The 5,992-nt window shown below is 43.8% G+C and overlaps 1 long non-coding RNA gene across 1 annotated transcript in view; it reads right to left on the reverse strand.

Annotated features, from left to right (window-relative positions):
- LOC308058786 overlaps positions 1-3,779 on the reverse strand; it is a 29,256-nt gene extending 25,477 nt beyond the window's left edge. Inside the window, exon 1 of the long non-coding RNA XR_013925964.1 lies at positions 959-3,779. This is a non-coding gene — a long non-coding RNA (uncharacterized lncRNA). The remainder of the gene's footprint in view (positions 1-958) is intronic.
- Positions 3,780-5,992: the final 2,213 nt, after the last annotated feature.

Genomic DNA, 5,992 nt, shown 5'->3' on the forward strand with positions numbered 1-5,992 from the left:
CTGAAAGCGATAAAAAAATAGGTTAGCCCTGATTTACTTGCTAGCTAGGTGCAGGCTGGGCTCCTATGCTCTATCCCAGCGGAGCCAGACATAATTAACAGTAGAGGTGTGACCTTGTACCATTACATGCACCAAACACACCTATAATGTCTTTATACAATAAATTCATGAGAGAAATGGCATTGCTAGCTTTTCTCTTTGTACAATAGCGTATGGTTAGCACTGTTGAGAACATTCTTATATATCTGAAATTCTTCAGGAGGAAACTTCCTGCACAAATTCACAACATTGCAATGACTGGAGAAAGAGATGGAGTGTTTCAGAGCTCATCTGCATTGCTAACAAATGACCTTCTTTGTTAGCTAGTTTAATAAGACTGACAAACAACAAGATTTTGTGCAGCTTCCCTACTGATAAATGCATGGGAAAAATGTCAGTGGTTGATGTGTTGTGGCGAAATGAATTAATTTTCGTCATAAGCCTTGAGCTGCCAGTCTTTTTCACGCACAGCTTGCAAGAACAGATTTGATTAAGTGATCCAAAAGGTTCAAGTTACTACCTTAGTTTCTTTTCTCATGACTTTACTGAAGTCCCCTTGCTCACGAGTAAACACAAATAATGAAACTGCCTTTTGAAAGGCATGAATGGCTAGGGCCAAATGAGTGATGTCAGAACACAAGAACAAAAGCAAAGTATGAAAAGATGCATTTAATCACACATTGTAACCAGCCTCCTTGGACAGGCCCTTTTCAGCTTTCATTGAAGAACTTTATTCTAACCAGTGACTGTCATTTTTTATATTTATGCCTTTTCTTTCTTTCCCCCCTCCCTGCCACGAGAACAGAACACCTAGAAAGCACGTTTATTTTCTGTTTAAAGTTTTTGCATGTTCCTGCCAGCGGGAAGCTGTTAAAAGTGAAGAGTTGTGCAAGTTCAGGTTTAGGACTTCATCACTTACCTCATGTGGATGTCCCTGTAGGATTCCTGGCTCCATTACACAAGATGCTATGTGAAACCGAAGAAGAACAAAGTAGTCTTTCTAGTTTACAAAATAAAAACCTATGATCGGCTCGTGAAGCAGTCTGGCTTTTGAGTACCTTGTGCACATATTGCCTTAGTTGTAATTATGTTCCTCTGAACAGACACCTTCCTCTCTGCTCCCCACAGGTAACTTCTGGATGTTTAGCAGTATCTCAAGGTAGGTAGAGCAACGGAGGCAGGAACAGCCTTTTCAGGCAGGCCACTTGTGCAGAGACACTGTTCTCTGTACACCAAACAGAGATTGTACCAAAGTACTCTTGCGAAGTGATTCAAAAAGCCCCAAAGGTCAAGTAATATTTTAATCTGAGGATCTCCAGAGGGATATTACTTCTGCCTGCTGTCAGTGCCGATTAAGGCAGGTGTGGACAGGCAGACTCCTCTTCCTCTGAAGACGTTTGAGGACACCTACCTCATTCTCTGTGCTCTAGGTGGGGAGCTCTGGCACTTACTTTAGGGGGCTAGTTCAAGCACCTAATGATCTGGATGTGAAAGGGATCCCTCCACAGCTTTTGTATTTATAGCCAAGGTCAATAGGAACAATCCAGCTGAGTCATATCCCAGCAATATGAACTCTGCTTCTACCTGGCAGGCTGTCTTGTTGCTATTTTGAAGCAGGTCAGATCCTCCTGGAAGCATTTCTATGGCACCAATCACTACGCAATTCTGCAAGTGAAGGCTCGCAGAAAGCACTGTGGTATTTCAAGTGCTGTGGGGGATTTCATTTCATGTCAAATATAACATACAGAGCATTTAAACAAGCTGGTAGTTTGTCAATCTAACATGTGACTAATTTTTGTAAACTGTATATTATACAAGTCGCTGCTTTGATTTAATTTCTGTGCCTCATTAAGGATTTCAGACTTCAGTCCTAATAAGAACTGTTTGTTATTCTTTGAGATGATGTAAGAAAATATTCAGCTCTTGCTGAGGAATTAGGAAAGAAAATAAACCATTTTCCTGTTTTCCTAGTTTGAATAGATATTTAATTAAAGTGACATGCCCTGGGCAAAACCTAATTAATTCATCATCTCTTTATAACAAGAACTAATGGAAGGCTTATGACTGCTGAGCTGCAGAAGGGACTGAAAATTACTTTCTTGTCTTCTTACTCATTTTTCACCTGACCACATGTCATTCATTATTTTCACATTGGAAGAAGGCAGCTTTTTTTCCGATTATTCAGTTTTAATGAGCACTGATGGATAATTCCCTGCTAGCTCCACCGCTCCACCAACTTTTCCATTCTGATAATTTCCATTATGACTTGTAGCCTGAGCAAATGGTATGGTAAGGCTTCGCAGTGGAGGCAGTAGAGGCCCAGTTCAGCCAGTGCTTCCTCAGACAAAGAGTTTTCATTGTGGAAGGTTCACCTGTGGGTGTGCTGACCAGCGTGTGGGACGTGCTGCCTCCTGCCCTCTTCCAAGATAGGATACCTGCTGGTGTGGCTCCTTGGGTTCCTGAGTTTCCTGAGGAGTGCAGGGCATAAAGCTGCTGGGAACTGCGGGATCTCTTGGTGAGTTCATGGACATCGATGGGAGAGGTGTTATGCCCTCTCCTTTGGATGGGCTTGTAATAAGCTGAGAGCAGGGAGAAGTGTATGTCCTTCTAGCAAACACAGTGGCCATCTCATAATGAGGCAAATGAACATGAGCATCTTTACCCCTCCCATTACAAGGCCTTTTCTCTTCCTGCTGGGGCACTGGAACCAGTAGCACCTGGTTAGTAATTAAGATGACAGAGGGTGTCACACCCTCATCACTTTGTGTGAGGTAATGCAGTAACTATTAATACAGTCACACAGGACACATTGAGATTGTGGATGAAATCCTTTCCTCGTGGGAAAAACCTCATCTAGACTTTCCCTTCTTTGCATGACGTTTTGAAAGCAACAGTTTTGAAAGCTTCACCACCAACATGCTTGCCTGTCTTTTTTTCATCCTCTTCCTGTTCTTCTAACTCTTGTCCACTGTTACCATTGTTATGACCAGCCTTGCCACCATTCTTCCCTTGTTTCTGTATGGAGTGAGCTCATCTCCTTTACAACAGTGAGACCATTTTCTTGTTTCAGCTTCTTTGGTGCGATACACTGCTGTCAGGATGACTGTATTGAACCCCACTTATTTATTGAAGTGGCATGTGTTGTCTTCTGCAGCGTTGCTGCTCTGTCCCTCAGGTGCTTTGTTTCACCTCCTGCTCCTTGAAGTGGTCTGTAAACTCCTCAGGCCGATGATTTTTTCCATCTGATTTAATGTTCATGGGCATAGAGAAACAGGAGCTGATGGTATTGACATAAGTTCAAGACCTGCCAGGATGAAACTATCCCCACAGAGTGGCCAGGTGTCGATGGTAGGCAGTTGAGCTAGATTCATTGTGTGCTGGTGCTCTGTAAGGATTCTGCATAGAGGCATGCCTACAACGGCACGGCAGGAAGCCTGTGCGTGAGAGGGACTGGGTAGGAAGATGGGAAAAGTGGGACATTAATGAAAGAAAAACGGAGAAGCTAACTTGCATTGCAATATGAAGGGGTCATGTCTGAGGGTGAATGACAGTGAGTGGGGATGACACCAGCTCCTGTTTCTGTGCGTGAGGAGAGCTGTTGATTTCAACAGGGTGGCAGGAAAGTGGGGGGAAATCATGAGTCTTTTCCCCTGCCTTGCAGCTCATGGGATGACAGAAAAAGCTGAATTTCTTCCAACTTCTTATTCTCCTCAGGGAGCCGCCTTATTCTTGTTGTTCTGGGATTTCTGGGCATATAGTGGCAATGGCTGTGGAGAAACTTTCCTTACTTCTCTGCAGCATTGCATCCTGCACCTCTGCCTGTAACTCCTGTTTCTTCTCCATGTGAGCTTCATGAAAGGAGGAAGTGTATTCCCTAGTGCACACGCCCATAAATTGCTCCAAAGATACTTGTTCACAAGGAAGAGGGACATTCAGTCAGAGACCTCAGCTTTCACAGCAAAAGGAAGGAGGACGGGAGCAGAGAGGCAAGTATGGGAACAGAGGAAATTGGAGATATCTGGTAAGAGAAGTAAATGGGTGTGAGAAAGGAAGGGAGGGAAAGGGGGAGAGAAAGAAGGGACAAGGGCTCACAATCAAACACAAAATCAGAAACAGAAAATAGGGATGTAAGAAATACTAAACAAATATGCTGAGGGCTATTGTAGCTTTTCTTATTATCACATTTCTATCTCATGCTGACAGCAATACTTTGTAGTGAATTTGTTGGATCATTTCCAGACAATAGCTTCTAATCTGCCACCGGAGATTCTATGAAAGCTTGTGCTATTTCTGCAGCTCTAGAGACTGAAATTCTCTTCAGTGAAGGTCTGGATTGTCCTCTAAAGAGCCTCATGCCTTTCCATTAGCTTCCTAATTGAGGAGACTTAAGCTAGCTGGAATGAATTTGCACCTTAGTGATGCTTCTCATTGAAGAGGGAAAATAAGGTTGACGTTAGTAAATCCTGTGATTTAGGATTTTTTAAATGAAGTAAAGCATCACTGATGGGTAGCTCTGCAAGCATCAGGTTGGGTGCTTCACACAGTTTTATCCACTGGATGCTGTAAACCATCATTACATTCTCCTCCTGGAAGCAATGTAATTTGCAGCTAAATTTAGCTTTTCTGCCTCATAGGGGAATTGGGGTACCTTGTGTAATGTGGGACTTTGGAAAGTTTAGTATTAGTTTCACATTTTCTTCCTGGTTCCCATGGCAGTCAAAGCAGGGCACTCTTGTGCTCCGACTTCTGTGGCACACCAACTTTTTTTGGGTAAAATTTTATATATGTGTAACATTTCTCAGTTCCTGGATCCCAGAATGGGTGTGAAACATTCAGCATATGGAGAAGCAGAATTATTAGCACAGCGAAAGTGAGAGAAAGGATTGTTACTCATCAAAGCTTGCAGGATTAAGCAATGGGTGAAGTGAATACTGATCAACTCCAGGGCTGGGTTTCTGCAGTCCAGAAGGCTATAGACATATGGATGGAGTTATGGGCATCTCTGTTGCCACTCTCATCCTTCTTCCAGGATCATAGATGTGCTATCCTAACCCATCGCAGAGTGGCGTGAGGTGCTTCACACCCATGGTACTACATAGATCTAGCTTCAGAAAGTGCTAATGAAAAGCCTATTTCTTCCTACAGGTGTGACCAGGCAGGAAACTAGAAATGGCCTGAGAAAAGCCAGCAGCAGTGAGAGAGAGAAGAGGTGGTGAGCACAGTGTGAAAAATCTGAGTGGAGCATGCGGAGACCCAGAGAAGGGAGAGGAGAAAAATGGTGTCTTCAGCATCCCAGGGAGGAGGGATTGCCCTAGCCCCGCAAGCTGCAGGCAGACAGGCAAGAAGGAACTTGGCATTCCACAGACAGAGCTGTGTTGCACATACCTTGTGAGTATGGCTTTGTGGATCTGCCTTCAACACAGCCCTTGCGTTTATTTAGCAGCATTTGGAAGGAGCCGTGGGTTAGGATACTGAAAAAGACCTTTTTCCCCAAGATAATTTTCAAGTTGCATTTATCAATGTTCATTACTGTATTTCCACTACAGCATCAAACCTTCCCTCTCCCTGACCCACCACATGGCATGAATACGTATTTCTCAGTTCGCAGTAGTTCGAGCTGTGTCCCTCACTATACAGCTAACAACATATAGCATGCCAGGAAGAGGGAAATATGCAACTACTTTAAAACCAAGATGCAACCATTCACAGCAGATTCTGGCCAGGATGCTGTGTTATGCATTGCAGCATATATTATTGCTGGAGCAGTGCTGCTTTTATGGGTAAAGGTAGTACTGAAAATACACGTACGGCTGGCACACGGCTCCATAGTCCCTTACTGACCAGTGCACCCAAGTCAAGAGGCACAAGCTAACTTTACCAAAGCTCTGTGTGCTTTCCAGTCTGCTGGGGATGGGGTACAAGGTGCTCTCCAGCATTGCAGCTGCAGATGAAC

Source organism: Falco punctatus (genome assembly GCF_963210335.1).
Source record: "Falco punctatus genome assembly, chromosome: 2".
Classification (NCBI taxonomy): Eukaryota; Metazoa; Chordata; class Aves; order Falconiformes; family Falconidae; genus Falco; species Falco punctatus.